At 49.9% G+C, this 21628-nt stretch overlaps 1 protein-coding gene across 1 annotated transcript in view; it reads right to left on the bottom strand.

Annotated features, from left to right (window-relative positions):
• The window catches only part of LOC125113481 (phospholipid-transporting ATPase IB-like), a 168777-nt gene extending 165037 nt beyond the window's left edge, over nt 1–3740 (bottom strand). The window contains exons 1-2 of the mRNA XM_047756226.1: nt 3457–3740; nt 778–966 (exon numbers count right to left, since the gene is read on the bottom strand). The gene's annotated coding sequence lies outside the window, so the exon portion shown is untranslated. The remainder of the gene's footprint in view (nt 1–777; nt 967–3456) is intronic.
• Nucleotides 3741–21628: the final 17888 nt, after the last annotated feature.

Below are 21628 nucleotides of genomic sequence, written 5' to 3' on the forward strand. Positions count from 1 at the left end.
AGTTGTTACAGAGGTTATGGTGTGGCCCCTGGACTGTTAGCAGGTGACATCGGTGGTTTAGTAGTTGGATCTGCAATACTCTGAAAAAAATCCACATCAGGAGCTCTGATAAGATTTGTAGCTTAAAACAAATTCAAATACTTGGAAACCTTAAAATGCACTCCTTAGAAACTTGGAGTTCCTGCTGTGGGTTAAAAATCCAACTGCAGCAGCTCAGGTCACTGCGGAGGCACGGGCTCAACCCCCAGCCCAGTGCAGTGAGTTAAAGGATCTGGTGTGGCCACAGCTATGGCACAGGTCACAGCTGCGGCTCAGATTCAATCCCTGGCCCAGGAACTTCCATGTGTTTTAGGTGCGGCCATAAAAAATAATAATAATAGAATGCACTCCTAAGTAACTTGAATTAAATGAGAAATTATAGGCGTTCCCATCGTGGCTCAGTAGTTAACGAATCTGACTAGGAACCATGAGGTTGTGGGTTCGATCCCTGGCCTCGCTCAGTGGGTTAAGGATCTGGGGTTGCCATGAGCTGTTGTGTAGGTCGCAGATGAGGCTCAGATCCCGCATTGCTGTGGCTGTGGTGTAGGCCAGCGGCTACAGCTCCGATTGGACCCCCTACCCTAGGAAACTCCATGTGCCACAGTTGTGGCCCTAGAGAAGACAAAAAAAAAGAGAGAGAGAGAGAGAGAGAAATTATAAAATATCTAGAATAATCATCAGTCACTGAAACTCTGGTATTGGGTGAAATAAAGAAAACGTCAGGGCATGAGCACTCACCACAATCAGGAGGAAGAACAGAAATCTTCAGAGAGCGTGGGACTTGGGTTGGTTTTCCAAACGAGAGTGCTCTCGAGCCCGAGTCCTCAGGAATCCTCCGCATGCATTTGCTGGGGCCACTCGGAGTAGGACATCCAACAGTGAGCCGAGGGAGAACACAATGGAGAGTCCCTATCGGTGCTGGGTGCTCTGAAACCAAAGCCATAATGGTATCAGTAAAAACTCTCTAACGTCTAATGCCTAACAGGTACAATTTTCCACTCTCTCCATCTCACAGTCCCTGCTGTGGCGCACTGGGTTAAGAATCCAACTTCAGCTGCTTGGGTCACTGTGGAGGTGTGGGTTGGATCCCTGGCCTGGCGCAGTGGGTTAAAGGATCTGGCATTGCCACAGCTGTGGCTCAGATTCAAGCTCTGGCCCAGGAACTTCCACATGCCATGGGTGTGGAAATGAAATGAAATGAAATAAGAGTATGTACTTGGAAATAAGGCATCGTGTGTCCAAAACCCAGTTCAGCCACTTCTTTTGCAGCTTTGATTTTTTTTTTTTTTTTTGTCTTTTTGCTATTTCTTTGGGCTGCACCCGAGGCATACGGAGGTTCCCAGGCTAGGGGTCGAATCGGAGCTGTAGCCACCGGCCTACGCCAGAGCCACAGCAACGCAGGATCCGAGCCGTGTCTGCAACCTACACCACAGCTCACGGCAATGCCGGATCGTTAACCCACTGAGCAAGGGCAGGGACCGAACCCGAAACCTCATGGTTCCTAGTCGGATTCGTTAACCACTGCGCCACGACGGGAACTCCCTTTTGCAGCTTTGGATAAGCTTTCTTAATTTTTCTGAACCTTGGTTTCATCTATATAATGTGGATAACACTTACTGCTATGGCTTGTTATAAGAATTAAATAAGGAGTTCCCGTCATGGTGCAGGGGAAACGAATCCGACTAGGAACCATGAGGCTGCAAGTTCGATCCCTGGCCTTGCTCAGTGGATTAAGGATCCAGTGTTGCCGTGAACTGTGGTGTAGGTCCCAGATGCCGCTCAGATCCCACACTGCTGTGGCTGTGGCAAAAGGTGGCAGCTACAGCTCCAATCCGACTCCATATGCCATGGGTGCAGCCCTCTAAAAACAAAACAAAACAAAAAGAATTAAATAAGATTATATATATGTAGAGCAACTACAGTTTCTGATAAATGTCTTTACTAAATAACACTATTACTATTAATATTCTTATTATCATCTCATGCCATTTCCACTTTCCAGAAAGGTTAAGTAAATTGCCCAGAGGAGACAGAATTGGAGCCGTGGCCTCCTGAACAAATCCTGACTTCATGGGTATGTGTAGAGGTTATGATTTACAAACCCAGGACAACATAAACACACCCACACCGTTAACCATACATAGTCAAGTGTTTCTTTTCCTCTGGCTTGGCCTCCTTACATCTGCACACAGACTGTGAAGTTACCCAGCTTTCCTGGTGTATGGCGAGCCGAGGCGAGCGTTTCTCTTTAACACGAATACTCTGAGGCCAGTATTGCCACTGATAGGCTGACGGTGACCTCATGGCTTTGACATGGACATTATCTGACCTATATTTCTACCCCTGGCAACTCAAACCAAAGAGAAACACCTGGATGGATGGTCTGGAGCCACAGGACTCAGCGTCACCAAGTCAGTTTCTACACCACAAAGTCAAGAGTTCCAAGAAAGGAAAGAGTATCAAAGGGACAAAACTGGTATCAATGAATTCCTTGTTGCATAGATTCAGAGATCTGTTAGTTTCCTGAATTAACGATGTGTTTCCTGTGGCTGCAGTAGCAAATTATCACAACCTCAGTGGCTTAAAACAACAGAAATGTATTCTCTCACGGTTCTGAAGGTCGAAATCCAAAAATCCATTTCGGTGGACCAAAATCAAGGTGTCGCCAGGCCAGGGCTCCCTCGGGAGGCTCTAAGGAAGACTGTCCCTTGCCTCTTCCAGCTTCTGATGGCGGCCAGCATTCCTTGGCGTGTGGCTCTGGCCCTCCAGCCTGTACCTCCGTCTTCACATGGCCTCCTTCTCTCGCTCCCTCTTGTTCTCCCCTGTATCCAGTCTCCTCTGCCTCTCTCTTATTTAAGGACACTTGCGACTGTATTTAAGGCACACCCAGCTGATCCAGGATAACCTCCCCATCTCAAGATCCTTAAGTTAACCACATCTGCAAAGACTTTTTCCAAGTAAGGCAGCATTTGAGGTTCCAGGCATTAGGGTGCGGATATCTTGGGGGGGTGCACTTTTCAGGCTATCACAGTGGACCCACACTTCCTAAAGCATAACTCTGTACTCCCTCAAAAGGTCTTGGTTCTAATGTGTAAAAACAGGTCCCTGTAAAGCACAAATGGGCATTCTTTACCACGATGTAACCAGAAATGCCTGAAAACCCAACCAAGAGCCCTAAAAAGAGTCTAATATTTGCTCCCACGGTTCTTCATGTGACAATGCCACCTGTCTGGTGAGTTGTCTGCTGTCCAACCATTTAATATTTCCCTGAGGAGTCTTCTCACATGCACCCCAGTGATTACCCTTCATTTCCTCTAGCACAGAAATTACCCAAAGAAATACATTAGAGGAAAGCAGAAGCAATGCTTTTGAAATGGGTAGCTTCAAAGAACAGAGCAAGTCTCATAAATGACTGACCTCTGGGTGAGAGGACCACCTGGATGAGATGCCCCCCCAGCTTCCTAGGGCAGCTACTATCTGGGTTCCTCAGATCCACCAACAGCTGTAGCGACAACTTCCTCCAATGACGGGTGACCCAGTGGATCACAAAGCTTGAGTCTTGTGAGTTCTGTAGTTGCCTTGTGTTGCTCACGTATGTTTTAACTGCGGATATCATTTCACACCTAAGAAATGCAGTTCACACCTTGGCTCAGCGGGCAACGAACCCAACTAGCATCCACCGACTCGGGCTTGATCCCCAGCCTCACTCCGGTTAAGGATTTGGCCATTGCCATGAGCTGAGGTTTAGGTAGAAGACACAGCTTGAATCTCGCATTGCTGTGGCTGTGGTGCAGGCGGGAAGCTGCAGCTGGGATTTGACTCTCCGCCTGGGAATTTCCATATGCAGAGAGTGCGGCCCTAAAGAGCCAAAAAAAAAAAGAAAAGAAAGGAAAAGAAATTCCGACAACTGGATTGTGCCATAGATCTGGCTGAGAAACATGCACAGGAATCTCATGAGCCCCCGCAGTTTTAAGATCCACATAGGATTGACAGATCACAGACTCCGTCTTATTTACTTCCTAATTTAACAGAAGGACCAAAAAAGAAAAGAAAAAGAGCCTGGAAAAACATCTAAAATCACGCTCCCTGGTCGCCGCTGTTGTAGCGACTTCAAGCACGGAGTCTGGAGGCCACGTGCTTCGCTTTGAACTCAGCCAGCACCGGGCTCACTGGCCTGTGACCTTGGGGGACAGAGTCCTTCTTACAAGCTTTAAAGAAAGGACTCTGCGAGGTTAAGGTATTAAAACAGGCGTGTGACACTTTCCGATGTCAGGCACTCCGATTTTTTTTTTTCTGGTAATTCTTGAATATTCATTCAATAAATACTTGGACTAGATCCATCAGGCCCAGAGCCGACGGCGAGGGCTGAGATGAAGCGCCGTCGCCGCAGGAAGCCAGGCCGCCCGCAGCCTCGTCCCGCGGGGACCGGGCGGCGCACCCACGGCGCCTCTCCTACCGGAGGCGGCACGGCTCACGGCTGCCGGCCGCTCGCTGTGGCCGCGCCTTTTCCACGTCCCCGCCTTCTTCGCGAGCCCCTGCCACGTGGCTCCGAGACGGGCCCGCCGGGCAGGCGGCACAAACGAGGAAGCTGAGGCCTGGGCGGCCGGCGCGCAGCGAGGCCCGAGGCGCGCCCCCGAGCTCGCCTGCTGCGCAGCGCCTGTGCGGGGCGGCTGCCCCCGCGCCCCCCGCACGCTCCCCCGCGGGTGCGCGGCCGCTGCGGCAGCACACTCCCCCAGCCCCGCCGGGTGCCTCGCGCCCGGACAGCGCCTCAGGAGGCGACGCCGACGGAGGGCAGCGACGCACCAGCTCCTCCAGCCGCGCGGGTCAGCCCGACTCTGCGCCTGCGCAGTCGGCGCCGGGGGGGCGGGGCCGGGGAGTTTGGGCCTCGAAGGCAGCGCCCTCTGCGGGCGCTCGGGGGTGCCGCCTGGACGCCGGGATCCAGGTACCCAGACAAGGGCACCCCACGACCAGGGCACGGCACTGCCGCTCACCACCTACTGTGGGACAGGCCCTTCATCTAGGCCAGGCCACCACCCCTGGAGGGTGTAGGTCGCAGACGCGGCTCGGATCCCGCGTGGCTGTGCCTCTGGCGTAGGCCAGGGGCTACAGCTCCGATTGGACCCCTAGCCTGGGAACCTCCATATGCCGCGGGAGCGGCCGTAGAAAAGGCAAAAAGACCAAAAAAAAAAAAAAAAATTCACGTTTGACTTTATCTTACGTGTTTCACTCCTGTTTCTTAGAAAAGGTGCAGCTGGAGTTCCCGTCGTGGCACAGTGGTTAACGAATCCGACTAGGAACCATGAGGTTGCGGGTTCGGTCCCTGCCCTTGCTTAGTGGGTTAACAATCCGGCGTTGCCGTGAGCTGTGGTGTAGGTTGCAGACGCGGCTCGGATCCATACCGCGTTGCTGTGGCTCTGGTGTAGGCCGGTGGCTACAGCTCCAATTGGACCCCTAGCCTGGGAACCTCCATATGCCGCGGGAGCGGCCCGAGAAATAGCAAAAAAAAAAACAAAACAAACAAAAAAAAGAAAGAAAAAAGAAAAGGTGCAGCTTACTTTGCTGGAAATTCATACATAGTCTATAATATATTTGTAAGTAGTATGATTAATCTCCCCTCACTTCCCTTTAATAAAGGCATTTGACTCAGGAAATTCTGCATGCTGCTGGCACAGCCAAAAAAAAAAAATAGTAATAATCTATGGTACTATAATTTGGTTGTCTTCGAAGGGGACATTTTTGTAAACTTGAAACATGAGAAGAGATTATTTTCCTGTTTATTGAGTACTGACCATAGTTTAACAAAGATGGACGCTCAGTTTTGAGACATTCATACGTAAGGATGTTTCAGTGTTTCCTGGTCCATTATGACTGCATAGTACCAGTACCTTTGCCTTTTAAAGATGTGCTGGCTTAAAGAAACAAACTCATGGACATCGAGAACAGACTTGTGATGGCCAAGGTGGGGAGGGGAGTGGGAGGGACTGGGAGTTTGGGGATAGTAGATGCAAAGTATTGCATTTGGAGTGGAAAAGCAATGAGATACTGCTGTATAGCCCAGGGAACTCTATCTGACCACTGCGATGGAGCATGATGGAGGATAATGTGAAAAAAAGAATGTACATATATGTGTGACTGGGTCACTTTGTTGTACAGTAGAAATTGATGGAACATGGTAAATCAAGTATAATAAATTAAAAAGATGTGCTGGCTTAGAAAAAAATGCCTTCCTTTATATTTTCCTTGAAAATACAAGGTCACAAAATGTTAAACCTGTGAAAAAGCCTGACAGGTCCAGGCCATCCAAAGCAAGTGTCTTCAGCTGCCCTCTACCAGGAGCAGGCAGCCGTTTTTCTCACAAATGTCCTGCATAATGGGCTCCAAAACACAGTGCAGGAAAAAAAAAATTTAGAACTTTTATTTATAGCTATTATTTTTATCTTAGCTTTTAAAAGCTTCTAATTAGTGGTATGTGCTTTATTTTTTTGTGTGTTTGTTTTGTTTTGTCTTTTTGCCTTTTCTAGGGCCGCTCCCACGGCATATGGAGATTCCCAGGCTAGGGGTCTAATCAGAGCTGTAGCCACCGGCCTATGCCACAGCCACAGCAATGCGGGATCCGAGCCACATCTGCAACATACACCACAGCTCATGGCAACGCCAGATCCTTAACCCACTGAGCGAGGCCAGGGATCGAACCCGCAACCTCATGGTTCCTAGTTAGATTCATTAACCACTGAGCCACGACGGGAACTCTGGTGGTATGTGCTTTATAATAATATATAAATATATGTGCGCATGCACTACACTTTTATAATTTATAAATAAATATATATTTGAGCACAAGAAAAAGTAACATACCATGGAAAAAGTTTAGAGGCTACAACTAAGATGGTCTCCTCTAGGACAACCTGCAAATCTTGCACCTTCCCAGAACCAAAGATCTGTAATCGTATATGGAAATTTCTCTCCTACATAGGGAATATCCACTATGTCCCAGCCCCTGCTAGGTTCTGAAAATACAGTAGTAGGCAAAAGAGATATGGTCCTGCTTTCATGAAATTTACAGTCTATGAAACCTAGACATCGAACAAAGAAACACAACATGCAGTTTTTAAAATTATACATTGGGTGAAGTGCCAAGGAAAATAAAGTGCTGAGATCAGTGAAAGTTCTTCCGAGGAAGTGCCATTCGATCTGAAATCTAAAGGTTGAGAAGGCAGAGAGTAAGTAAGAGGAGGAAACTTTCTGCCATGGGAATCCACGCAAAAGTCTCAACTGACCTGGGAGCTGTCTCCCTGAAGAGCCTTACCCTGTGCATGAGCCAGGAGCCTACGGGGAAGGAATGAGGAGGGGATGGAGGGAGGCTGGGTGGCCGGGGCCCTGGGGACAGGTTAGGTCAGGCAGCGGCGGGAGACGATGTAACGGTTGAGGACTGTACCGGAAAATGCACGGGGGGAGCCAGCCACCGGGGCTTTTTTTGGTTTTGTTTGTTCTTTCTTTTTCCGTCAGTATGTGTGGCATAAGGCAATTCCCACGCTAGGGGTCGAATAGGAGCTGCAGCTGCCGGCCCACACCATAGCCCCAGCAACGCCTTAACCAACTTAGCCAGGACAGGGATTGAACCCTATCCTCATGGATGCTAGTGAGGTTCATCACCACTGAGCCCCAAGGAGAACTCCCAGTCACAGGTTCTGATCAGGAGTAAAAATTCAGGTTCATTTATGGACACTTCCATCTCTATTTTTCATGCCCTAGGTTGCCTACAGCGTGTCCTAGAGCCAGGACATCACACATTGCAGATCAAAATTTCAAAAGAGCAGTTCCCGCCATGGCTCAATGGTGAACGAATCAGACTAGGAACCGTGACGTTGTGGGTTCGATCCCTGACCTTGCTCAGTGAGTTAAGGATCCGGCGTTGCTCGGACCTGTGGTGTAGATCGCAGACTCGGCTTGGATCTGGCGTTACTGTGGCTGTGGCTGTGGCTGGCAGCAACAGCTCCGATTCGACCCCTAGCCTGGGAACCTCCATATGCTGAGGGTGTGGCCCTAAAAGACAAAAAAAAAAAAAAAAAAGATTTCAAAACAGAGTGGGGAAAAAAAACAAGCAATCAAGACATTTCTGGAAATCTGAAAAGACCGGAGGCGCGCAGCATTGAGCCGTCCAAGCCCCTGCTGGCGAGCAGGGCGGCGCTGCGGGGCGCGGCGGGAGACCCGGCTCTGCGCGCCGCCACCTAGACCCGCCTATCGGGGCGCGCGCGTCCCCGCAGAGACTCGCGCATGCGCGCGCCCGAGTGTGCGGACACGGACGGGGCCGGGCTTGAGGTTGGGCCTCCTGGGCCGCCGTCGCCGCTTGGCCGTCGCACCTGTAGCGGCGCCGCGCTCCCCGGACGTGGGCGGTGCGCCAGTTGCGCTGATTGCGCGTCCTCGGTTGCTAGAGCGCAGGCGCCGGGAGGACGTGGGAGCGCGCGGGTGGGCCCCCCCCGCTCGCCTCCGGACTCGCGACCCTCGTGCACAGCTTTCCCGAGGGCCTCGTCTTGTCCGAGGATCGTGTCCGCGAGCCGTGGGCGTGGTGACCGCAGGTCCCGCCGCCGCGGCCGCCTCTGCCCTGGCTGCGACGTGAGGGTCCAGCCTTCGGAGTGGGAACCTGGTGGGAGATGCGTACGAGGGGAAAGAGCTGGAAAACTCAGCCCGCTCAAGAAGGGTTGGACATTAGGTGGTGGGGCGAAGCTGATCGCCTTGAGGATTAAACTGTAGTTCTCAGGGTGTCTGGGGTGCAAGAAATATCGTGCCTTTTAATTTTCTGGATCTCAGTTAATTTCTAACTTCTCTGAGCCATATGGCAACCCATCCTTCCCTGGCCCCATCTGATGGACTAGTTTGAAAAGTTAGCCCCATTCTTCTTGGGGTCCCTTTCCCAGGGATCAGGCCAGAATCTGGAAGCAGTGCCTTTGCGGGTACATTTATGGTTAAGTTTCTTACCCAAGGTGGCACTGCCACAAGTGGCCCTCAAGATTCAAACCCAGACCTCTTGGATTCCAGAGTCAGTGCTGTCAAGCAAGATGCTAGATCCCTCCCTGAAATGTTTCGCTTTAGCCCTGTTTGAAGCCAGCTTGGACCACAGTGCCCTGAAGTATAAGCACACTGGACCAGGAGTCAAAAATAGGGCTAGAAGTCAGCAGGTGACCTAAAACAAGACTTGTTTCTTCTGGAAGAAATGGGGTTGATGGGTCAACATACTGTAGAGTGTAACTGGTCGTTTGCAGGCCACCATCCCGTGGCGGTGATGCAACAGCTCCAAGGTGAAGTGACCTCATCATTGCTGATGGGGAAACCAGATTCTACACCAGTTAAATGGTTGGTGAGTGAGGACAGACGAGAGATGCTGGTGGTGCAAGGGAGACAATTACAGCGTTAGCCACCCCCCCACCCCCGACACCCCTCATCCTCCCTTTAAACAGATGTAAACAAGAACTTGTGCCACACAGAAGGGGAAGCTGACTCTTGATGGAATCTATAGTCCAAATGCTACTGATCACTTACAGAGAGAGCCTTTATGTCACATATGGCTGAGCACCTACTCCTGGAATTACCGGCAATCCCACTGAATGTACCATTTACTTTCCAAAACAAATGTAGCCCCTCAAAAGAGCAGGACCTTCCAGCCTCTGCTTAAGACATGCCTGCTGACTTGACACCACGCCTGCGGAGGACACAGACCAGGGGAAGTTTTAAGTGAAATCCGTAGAGATTTTTCTCCCCCTTCATGGCGGTCTTAGTTGGGCAAGTCGGAACACATTCCCGAAGAGGATGTTGGCTGTGTGAGAATTGACTTGTAGACTCAGAGGACTGCACTCCCCTGATGTAAGAGGGAGTTTTCTTAAATTGAAGTTATATTCAAAAGGGTTCCTATTGTAACAGACCCTTGGATGGAAATATGCAATCTTGTTCCATCAAAATCAAATGAGAGGCTCACTGGGCTTAATATCAATGGCTACATTGTTTATGTGTCTGTACATTCATGAGAAATTTCACCTCTCATGCCAAATAGGAAATGGAGGCTTCAAGTTGCTTCAATTTGGACATTTTCACTTAATACCCCAAAGCTTTCAAAAGGGAAATTGTTTCCTTTTAAAGGCAATTTGCCCCCATCTTACACAAACCCTGCCTCTTCACTTCTCCCCTCTCATAGACTCCAGAGAGTAGGAATTCATTTAGCTCGTCCCCGGAACTGGGATGATGAAACTTTAGACGGAGTTCTAGACAGATCACAGTCCTCCTTTCCCATCTTTAGGCTCCGTGGAGATGAGGATTTCACAATCTACTTAATAAGCCACCTCCATGTTTAATAACCCTCCCTTTTGGAATTATTTCCTGGTTCTAATCCAATCCCTCCTCCTGCAGTTTAGCATTATGGAATCTCAGATCTGGAAAATAAAGGTCATTGTCTTTCGTTTTCTAACAGACTTGAAGGATTAGAACGCAGGAAGTTAGTATCTTGGAGCTCTGTTCATTAGAATTCCAACAGAAGTCAAAAACTGAACACAAGTCGAAAAAAATCAGAGCAGGGCTGGTTCATTCCTGGAGGCTTTTTCTGGGCGCATCTTTTCTTGCCTTTCCTACCTTTCAGAGGCTAACTGTATTGTGTGACGTGTGTCCCCTTTCTCCTGCAAAGCCATCAGTGCTGCATCTCTCTGACCCTTCTTCCCATCGTCCTCTGACTCTGACCTCAGCAGGGAAGGGGTCTCTGATTTTAGGGACACGTGTGATTAGATGGAGCATCCTCACCTCCCCCACCAGTGATCCAGGATTATCTCCCTGTTCGAAGGTCCTTGGCTTAATCACGTCTCCAAGTGCCTTTTGCCTTGTAGCACGCACAGCTTCCAGGGATTAGGACATGGATATGGGTGGGGGTGGGGGGCATCCTTCTGCTTGCTCCTTTCCGTAAGGAGTTCCCTGACAGACGCTGCTCTAGTTCTGAGTGCGTCCACTGATGAGGAGAGGTCACTGCTTTATGAGGCTGCCAGGGGTCATGTTCAACACTAATTAACGCTAACTAGGGGTAATGACCAACTCTAAAGGTCAGAAAACTTAGGTGTTCAGTCCCAGTAGTTAGGTCTTTGTCTTAAGAAGCACAGGAGATGGAGTTCCTTTGCGGCTCAGCAGGTTAAGGACCTGGGGTTGTCACTGCTGCGGCTCGGGTCGCTGCTGTGGTTCAGGTTCCACCTCTGGCCCGGGAACTTCCACATGCCACCAGTGTGGCCAAAAAGAGTAAAAAAAAGGGGAAGCAGCAGCACACTGGGAAACCCACCCTGGTATCCCCACTTACACATCCACCACATGAAGTTCTTAAATAACTGAAGACAGCTAGAAGATGACCCTTTATTCATTCGGTGGGACGCACTGAGAACGTGTTTCACGAGGATGCTGTTCTGGGCTTCTGAGATGCAGTCATTAATCAGCCAAAGTTCCTAATGGTCTAGTGAAGGAAACAGGTGGATGATCCAGCAGACAGCATTGTCAATGCCTTGAGTACCATCAAATCAAGGCTACCAAAATATTTTTATATTCTTTGTGTGTCTTTTTAGGGCTGTACCTACGGCATATGGAGGTTCCCAGGCTAAGGGTCAAATCAGAGCTGTAGCCACCAGCCTGTGCCACAGTCACAGCCACAGCAATGTGGGATCCAAGCCACGTCTGCGACCTACACCACAGCCCTCAGCAACCCCGGATCCTTAACCCACTGAGCGAGGTCAGGAATCAGACACGCATCCTCATGGATGCTAGTCAGGTTGGTTAACCACTGAGCCACAACAGGAACTACTAATTTTGATATTCTTAAAAAATCATCTAAATAACAATTATAAGATGTTTGTACACAAATTTTATATGTGAGGGTTGTTTCTGTTTTGCATTATAACGGAAGAGCACAAAAACCTTCTCACATCCACTCCTCTCCTCCCTAGTGTAGCCCCGAGGGATATAAAATTTAAGCCAGAGAGAACAGTTCTGATTGGAGTAAGCAAAGATGGCATCCCCGAAACAGTTGAGCCTTCCAAGATGAGTGGCTTTAGATAAATAAAGGCTGGAGAGGAAGACAGCCTGTACATTTCTGCTGACACTGTGGCAGCCGAGTAAGAGGAGAACTGGGGCAGATAAGACGGAGGTTGGGCAGCCAGCTGTGGGGAGGGCATATTCTGGGTCACTCTGGTTTTAAATAGAAATCCCTTCAAAGGCACTGGGAATACCAGGAGTTCAGGGGCCGTGGGGTAGCCCACTTTGGCAGCTCCCCACTCTATCTGCCAAGAGCCTGTACAGCAAGAAAGAACCACCTCTACAGGCTACAAACCCGGAGCTTAACACCCTTCAGCGCACTGCTAAAACACTCTGGGACTGAGTTTACCTGGGTCGCCTGCAGAGCTCCACCGGGTGGCAAAGTGAAATCTGCATGATGCGCCCGGCAGGTGAGGAACAGCAGGGCATTTGCTCTGGTGCACTTAAATTCTACCCTTTTCCTCCGGGTCTAACTGCAGCCTCACCACATGCGTTCTGGGCACTCGAAATAGGACGATGCAATTCTCACTTACAGTCTATCCCGGTCCTTCCAAAATGCAGATGAACTGAAATCCTATAAACAAAGGTAACTGATTTCCACTCAAATTTCCTGACCAACATGAAAACTGTTTCTCCAGCTGAGTTTTCTCGAGGCTCTGCTGCCAACACTGTAAGGTAGAACGTTCACTGGTGGACTGAATTACCTGATAATACCACCTCTCCATTGTTTGGAAATTGATGCATTTTGTAGTTCATATTTGAGGTCGCTCCTTCCGTTCGGCTTTCCTATTGGAAAGCTTTGTTGCAAACTGATCATTTAAGGTTGTGCATTTTTTTTTCCCTTGAGGCGTGTTTGCCTTTAAGACTCAGAATAATTGTGCCTTATTTGGCTGCAGGTCAACATCAGCCCTCTTTCCGATGGCCTCCTTAGTGATTGCTGCAAGTGCTTCTGGCATCGTTTCTGTCGGAACCAGACTTGCATCCTGGGCTGGTATTTCACGCTCAGTGATGCTTGGTTTGAAATTGTATTTGGTCCCTAAGGGGGTATGCTGAGTTGAAACTTAAAATTGTAATATAAGTGGGCCGGGTCTAAAATGAGAACAGAAAGCTGTACGATGCTGGTACATCTGAGTCAACAGTGGTATGACATCCATATTTATCCTTTTTCAGGCTCTGTAAGGTTCTGGAGAAGGCTAGTCACCCCGTTCTTGGACTACCTGGACCAACTCGGGGAACTTGGCAAGACTAGCAGCAGCGATCAGTGGCTCCCATTCCCATGGAGCAAAATGTAATCTTTCTGGGCAGGTGACCGTGACTTGGTTCCTTTCCTTGTTTGTACATAGGTTTGGCTGTTTGAAGATGTAACAGGATGGAGACAGTTTGAGCAAACCAGGCCCTACCCATTTAATGCCCACAAATACTGTAGAAAAGGAGTCAACCCTCCAAGTCGGCCCTTAGGGGAAGGCGTTTGGGTGCAGTTCCAGAGTTGACGGATCTAAGATTTGACCACCAGGACAAGAGCTCCCTATGGATATTGCAGCTGCAGACAGTGGGTGGGGCCTGAGAGCTTGTTTGCAAGCATAGGTGAGACGCCTCACCTGTAGAAAGCAGCAGGAAAACTTGGAGACGAGCTGGAGATCACACATGCGATGGAGGCAGGGAGGGCTGCAAAAAAGAATGGCTTTACCGCTGTCAAGTTTACCGGATGTGTCATTGGTCACCACCTCTCTTCCCTAGGGGATGTCTTGGCTGGTAGGTTCGTGGGTTCAGCCTCAGTGTCGTCAACATCGTTCTGATTCTTGGTTCATTTAGCATGAAACAAAGAGCCAGAAATCCCAAGAAATCCAAGGCCTGTTTCTGGCACTGCCCCTGGCCTTTTGGTTGATTTGGGCAAATGATTCACTTCTCTGTACTTAAGTTTCTTCCAAAAGAAGCATAAGTAATTCTTACCCAACCTACTCTCAAGTTGGTTTGGATATAAAAAGGGAGACAGTGGGCATGGAATCTCCTTGGGCAAGTGAAATGCCACAGAATATTCCCATGATGTGCTGATTATGATGATTAGCCTGCCAGAGGGGGGCTGGCACCCTCTCTCTCCCTTCCGGTGGGAGGGGATCAAATGAGGATCCGAATCAGATCGCAGAACTCCCATCACCTTTCAGTATGTTGCTTTTCATGAAGCAAGGATCAAAGAGTTTTGTGGCTACGCCAGCTTCCTCGGAACTGCTATGAATCCAGAAGAGGCGTCTGCTAAAGCTCAGAGAGGGTCTATTTTAACAATGGTACAAAGCAGCTTCTTATCTCTTGCCTCACAGCATCCCTACAAAACCAGAACGCCAAAATGGAAACCTTTAACTGATTCCCAGAAGCAGAGACTTTGCAGAAAAGCTGGAGGAGAGAGAGGGTCAATGCGCAAGAATAAAAATAGTCGTGTACATTCAGGAAGGAAAAAGAGAGTCATCAGAATCACACTGGCAGATACCGAGAACACACGATGAGCAAATATACCCCAAGGCTGAGCCAAATGGATGTGAGCCAAATTGGATGGGAGTCAGCAACAGGAGTCCTTTTATTAATTAAGCTCAGGACTGCAAACAACGTTAGCAATATGTTAGGCCGATGGTGATGGATCGCCTTGTGCTGGGGACGTTTCGTGTGGACGTGCATCCTCTCCTTTAACCCCACGAGGTAGAGGTCATGGCTACCCGTATTTCACAAACGAGCAAGAGGGTGACCAGAAGGATGAAGTACCTGCACAAGGCCCCCCAGCCGTCATGTGGCAAATGTGGGACCTGAGCCGACACCCGTCTCCCCGGTCTGGGTTCCCAGTCGCCGCTGTGGGTCGCCTCTCAGAGGGCATATGCTATTGGAGGAGCACACAGGCTGCACTTCTGGGCCTTGGCAAAGGGGCTTGGCAGACCTTCAGAGGCTTCTGGGCGGAGAGTGAAAGGAGGAGGTGATGTGAGCTGAGAAAGGGAAAGCTAATTGGAGCCCCATCCGGAGACGAGATAAGAAGCTGCGGGTACCGTTGTTAACATAGTCCATCTCTGCGCTTACCCGGTTAACCTGCCTGAGGGCTGCTGGGAGCAAGGCATAGAAGGTGGTTACAGCTGGGTTTGGAGCGCATCCGCGGATTCACAGTGAACCAGGATCAAATTGTGACTGTCTCTGGAATGAAAGATGCTACAGAGTCGTGGTGGTCACGCAGGGCCACTCAAGAGAAACTGCGGTGGGGGCACAATTGCCCGACAGACAGCCCCCAGTTGTCACACCTTGGGGCCCACCAGCCCCTGCTAGTGAGGGGCCTGAGCCGGTACTGACCCCAGGCTATTCCCACCCGGTGGGGGCTCCACCATCACTGAGGTGCTCAGAACTGCCCGTCAGGCTGCAGCTCCGCCTCCGCAGCCTCCTTCCTCCCCTCCTTTCTCAGGTGTCACACCTGCATCAGAGCCTGGGAATGCTCACCTTCTCCCGCCCTCCCCCCCTTACCCCTGACAGGTGTTTCCCAGTAAAGTCTTGTATGTGTAATCCTGTCTTGGTGTCTGTTTCTCAGGGACCCCAACAGACATACTATCGAGTGTGTCGTGAAAGAGAAAAATAATGGCTTTTGTCTTTAAAAGTAGGCTTGACAGGAGCTCCCATTGTGGCTCAGTGGGTTAAGAACCCGACCATTATCCATGAAGATGCAGGTTCAATCCCTAGCCTTGCTCAGTGGCTTAAGGATCCGGCATTGCTGTGAGCTGCAGTGTAGATCACAGATGAGGCTGGGATATGGTGTGGCTGTGGCTGTGGTGTAGGCCAGTAGCTGCAGCTCTGATGCCACCCTTAGCCTGAGAACTTCTATGTGCCTCGGGGGCAGCCCTAAAGAAAAAAGCAAGCTTGGCAATTAACAGAGAAACCTGAAGTGCAGGTTCTCGGGGGCCCACAGAGAATGCCCTTGGAAGACTGTTCATCTCCTGGGTCTGAAATTCTATGGGCCTGTATTTTGGGCTTAACTGTAACAGAGGTGAAAGGTTCCTAGTTTATTAATTTTATTAGTTTATTAAGTTCTCTGGTGCTCAGCAGGCAATGTCACCACTATGGGTTGGGTTCCATCCCTGGTCTGAGAACTTCTGCATGCCAAAGGTACAGCAAAAAAAAAAAATACACACACACACACACACACACACATCATTGCAAAAGTGAATAGAGACTCAGTCGTAACAGAAGGCTGCAGATTGGCGGACCACCTTGGGAACTGAACTGAATCCCTGCAGCAACCTGACCAATGAGCTCAAATCTCCCCAAAGTCCTAAAGAGCCAGCCCAGGGCTCAGAACATTCATCCTGAAAAGGTTAGAAGAGGTTTTTCCCTTTACTGAGCGGAATCATTAGCCTTATAAGACCAAAGGTTAGACAAACTTCTTTGTTTGTTTTTGCTTTCTAGGGCCGCACTTGCGGCATATGGCATTTCCTGGGTGAGGGGTCAAAGCAGAGCCGCGTGTGCAACCTACACCACAGCTCACGGCAACGTCAGGTCCTCAACCCACGGAGCGAGCCCAGGGATCCCACCTGCATCCTCATGGCTATTAGTTGGGTTCGTTACCCCTGAGCCACCGCGGGAACTCGCAGCTAGACATCTTTTGGTGATGAACACAGGGGGGCAGAACTGTGACCAAGTCTTTGAATGAACAAAGTCAGGCATTTTCAGACCTTACAAGGCGATGCGGCCTTGCTTCTAACCACCCATGTGACCTGGGAAACTACTGAAGCTCTCCAGGTCACCAACAAGACTGTGGGTGTTGGGCGTCAACATTATAAAATCGCCGAGGTTGTAAACCTCTCCGTGTGTCAAGGGGTCAAGGTTATTTGTTTCTCCTGCGTTCTGGACTTAGCACGTTGTGTGGGGGGACAAGGTAATTGTACCATGGGCTCGATCAAGACAAGTTCACTCCTTTCTCACCCGGGCACACGAAGAGCTTCGTGGTGATGTCACACGAAGGTGTCAGTAACATCGGCTCCCAAGACACAAACAGCTTTCCCATCAAACACTCATGCAGAATACACACCCTCTAAGGTGAAGCCTGAATCCTTTTTCTTCGCCAGAAAACATCCGAATACAGTTAATGCTGAGGCGCATTCAGAACTACACTGTAAGGGGGTTACCCTCTGCTGAGATAGGGGCACCACCAGGCTCCCAGGCTCCCCTCCCTCACAGCTGAGTGCTTCTCTCGCAGGCACTGTGGGCACCAGGATCCGCCCCTGTTAGTCTGGGGGTGCCTCTCCCCTTCCGTGGTTGGGGGGGGCATCAGTGGAGAGATTGAGGGCAGCAGGGAGGGACAAAGAGGGCAGGACACACACAACGAAGCCACCATTCTCCAAGCACGGTGGCAGAGCCAGACACGGACCTGGTTTAGTCGCAGTGGTTCAGAGAACACAGCGCTGGCCCCAGCTGGTGAGGGGAGAGCAATGTGAGAACAGCAGAAGGAAGCCTTCCTGTCTCAAGTGCTGACATTCAAGATACTTTTGTGGGTTTTTTTTTTTTTGTCTTTTTAGGGCCGCACCTGCGGGCATATGGGAGTTCCCAGGCTATGGGTCGAATCGGAGCTGCACCTGCCAGCCTACGCCACAGCCACAGCAATGCCAGATCCGAGCCACATCTCCAACCTACGCCACAGCCACAGCAACACCAGATCCAAGCCGCATCAGCAACCTACACCACAGCTCATGGCAACGCAGGATCCTTAACCTACCGAGCAAGGCCAGGGATCGAACCTGCAACCTCATGGTTCCTAGTCGGGTTCATTACCACTGAGCCACAATGGGAACTCCCGATACACATTTTGTTAAGTATTTCTTCAGTTTCGCTCTTGCTCTGTTTTGTTTATTAACTTTCAGGAGCAATGGGTTTTTCGGCTTTTGACTATACTTGTCGTATTTCCAGAACATTCTGGGTAAAGTAAATTTTTGCCGGCTGGCCTGGGAGTCTTCTCCCTCTTACCTCAGACCATTAATGTATGATATTTTTTCAAAAAATAAAAATCCTACAAATGAGCTTTTAATGTATAAGCTATTTGTAAGCCAGTGTCTACCTACACCCCGAAACCTTGATGCACCGCTTATTAAATACACATTGAATGAGCCATTGTGTAGCAGGCATCATGTCAGGGGCTGAGCAGAACTTCAAGGAGAAGACACAGTCTAGGTGAAGCCCCCAAGTGCGAAGTGACAGGGTCCACATGCGACTTCAGGCTCTCAGCACTGCTCCCTTGATGGACCCCTTCCTCCAAAGCAGTTGTCCAAATTATATTCTACTCCTGTGTTGGGATTAAGCTAAATATGATAAAGGTTGCATCATATTTAAATATATATATATATATATATATATATCTTTTTTTTTTTTTTTTTGCTTATTTTAAGAGAGTAAAACACTTTCATGGGCCCCTAAGAGGAACACAGGTCCGGGGGACGAAACAAGAGGCGGATTTGCAGGTGTGACACTGGGGTGAGGGTTCAAGGATAAACAAGAATTAACCAGATGGGAGGATGGCAGGGGCGTGAACTTGGAAGTGCGAAGGGCAAGGTCAGGTCCCCACGAGGGACCCGAAATGGGAGAAGAGGAGGTCGCAAGAGGTGGACAGACGCCAAAACAGAAAGATCTTGTTACTGTAAGAACAGTGAGGACAGAGACATGGGACCAGCCAAATGCACTTACAGAGAGCCCGGCAACTGGGGGAGGGCGAGGCCACCTGAGGGACGAGGGACCGTCAACGGGAGACGTGAGGACAGCCCTCCACGACACGAGAGAGAAATGGTGAGGATTCCCAAGGATGCGGGCTGGTCAGCCGGACGTGAGCCAGGAGGCAGGCGTCCGGGCTCTTCCTCCCTTCGCAGCCTTTTCTTTCATCTTCTGGCCACGCCTGCAGCAGCTCCCAGGCCAGGGAGTGAACTTGCATCATCACAACTTCTCCCACTTCAGGCCAGAGATCATTCTAAGGGAGAGATGCGGGACGACGAGCAGCCCACGGTAAGGGCTTGTGGGACGGTCACGGCCAGGAAAGCGCCTCAGCCTCAGCCTGCCTCTGAGCCTTAACGCAGCATCTTTGATGCCTCGTTATCCCTTTCCTGGACTTTCCTTATGAATTGTTTTAAATCTTTCAGGAGCAGCCCTTCTCTCCTCATTCTTTCTTTCTTTCTTTCTTTTTTTTGTCTTTTTGCCATTTCTTGGGCCACTCCCACAGCATATGGAGGTTCCCAGGCCAGGGGTCGAATCGGAGCTGTAGCCACCGGCCTACGCCAGAGCCACAGCAGTGAGGGATCCGAGCCGCGTCTGCAACCTACACCACAGCTCACGGCAACGCCGGATCCTTAACCCACTGATCGAGGGCAGGGACCGAACCCGCAACCTCATGGTTCCTAGTCGGATTCGTTAACCAAACTCCTCTCTTCGTTCTTGAGACAGCAGAGCTGGACTTGCATGTGGAAACCAAGACGGGATAGAAGAGCATTAGTTACAGAACTGCCTTGAGGATGGAAAACCTCCCTCCGCATTCCTGCTTCTCCAGGAGGCCTGTGGCCCCGTGACCGACTCTCTAACCTCCGCGGCCTACCACGTCGGGTGGCAATGACACTTCAAGGTCATGGGAGGTTTCGATTATGAATTGATGTTCAATACGGAAGGAAAAATCACCTAAAAGTGAATGAAAGGTAATCAAATACAGGTCATACTAGGAACAGAGCTAGTTGAAATTACAGAACTCGGAGTTCCGTCGTGGCGCAGCGGAAACGAATCTGACTAGGCACCTTGAGGTTGTGGGTTCGATCCCTGGCCTCGCTCAGTGGGTTAAGGGTCCGGCTTTGCCATGAGCTGTGGTGTAGGTCGCAGACGCAGCTCGGATTCTGCATTGCTGTGGTTGAGGCATAGGCTGGCAGCTGTAGCTCTGATTCGTCCCCTAGCCTGGGAAACTTCCATATGCCACGGGTGAAGCCCTAAAAAAAGCAAAAGCAAGCAAGAAATTACAGAATTCAGGGATACAAGGAGAAGCAGGTAAAAGGATGTACTACATAGGAAAGCAGCTGGGAAGCTGACAGTTTAGAAACAGAAGTTTGCAAGAAAGAACCACACTCTACAGAACAAGCTCCAAGGACGGGATATGGAACATAAGATTCAAATGAAGAATTTTTTTTCTTTTGTCTTTTTGCTATTTCTTGGGCCGCTTCCGCGGCATATGGAGGTTCCCAGGCTAGGGGTCGAATCGGAGCTGTAGCCACCGGCCTACGCCAGAGCCACAGCAACGCGGGATCCGAGCCGCATCTGCAACCTACACCACAGCTCACAGCAATGCCGGTTCCTTAACCCACTGAGCAGGGGCAGGGATTGAACCCGCAACCTCACGGTTCCTAGTCGGATTCGTTAACCACTGCGCCACGACGGGAACTCCTTAAATGAAGAATTTTAAACGATTTGTTCCTTTCTGTAGTGGAAGCACAAAAGGACAATCATTGCCAAGTAGAAGCTAGAAATAGGTCATGAGCCTTTGTCATCAGTCTTGTTTATGGGGAGATGAATGAAAACATTTAAAAAACATCTTTGTGCCCAACCAGGATACCCATTTAGAAAATTCCTTAAACGTTCCTGCTGCTTTCAGGGAACTGTCCAGGCAGCACCCACTCTCATTCCATTCCCCATCCTGCGCGGGCTCTCTCCACGTGCTGGTCCTCCCCTGCCTTACAAACGACTGAGGGTCAAGGTGCTTTGGTTGCATCTCTACCCCTGCTGGTTTCATTTCCCCTTTTCTCTGTTCTCCCCTTGACTTTCCTAACTCATCACGCCAGGGAAGGTAGAACTTCCTGAGGAAGATTCCAGAGAAGCAGTAACTGCTGCTGGATTTAGTCTCTTGTCATATTGGGGACAAATGGTGACACTAAAGTGAGTGTGACAGGTGAATACGGCAACATCTCAGACAGATGTCTAAAGTGGCAGAGCTGGTAACTGGTCCCCTTCCCCACTCCTCCCCTCAGGAGGCTCTGCGTCTGTCAAGCAGAAACCAAACAATGGTTTTGTTTTCCAACATTTTTAGACCCTTTTCTTCCTTTGCAGCTCCGCTGCCATCACCCTGGGTCAGATGATAACTGACAATGAGTCACAATAGCTCCTTCATTAGCTTTTGCTTTGCGGCTCCCTCCACTGCATTCTGAACCCTGTGCCACCCCAATCTTGCAACAGGAAAAATGCTTTTACCAGGTGCCACTAAAATTTATCAAGAGACATTTAAGATCTGTAAAATAAACATTCCTCAGTCTGGTATTTAAAGTCTTCAAATCACACCTCCCAGTCTGGAGTTCCCGTCGTGGCGCAGCGGAAACGAAACTGATTAGCATCCATGAGGACCCAGGTTTGATCCCTGGCCTTGCTCCGTGGGTGAAGGATCCGGCGTTGCTGTGGCTGTGGTGTAGGCCAGTGGCCACAGCTCCGATTGGACCCCTAGCCTGGGAACATGCATTTGCCGCGGATGCCACCCTAAAAAGGTCAAAAACAATTAAAAAAAAAAAAAACCTCCCAG

The sequence above is a fragment of the Phacochoerus africanus genome, chromosome 13, assembly GCF_016906955.1.
Source record: "Phacochoerus africanus isolate WHEZ1 chromosome 13, ROS_Pafr_v1, whole genome shotgun sequence".
Classification (NCBI taxonomy): Eukaryota; Metazoa; Chordata; class Mammalia; order Artiodactyla; family Suidae; genus Phacochoerus; species Phacochoerus africanus.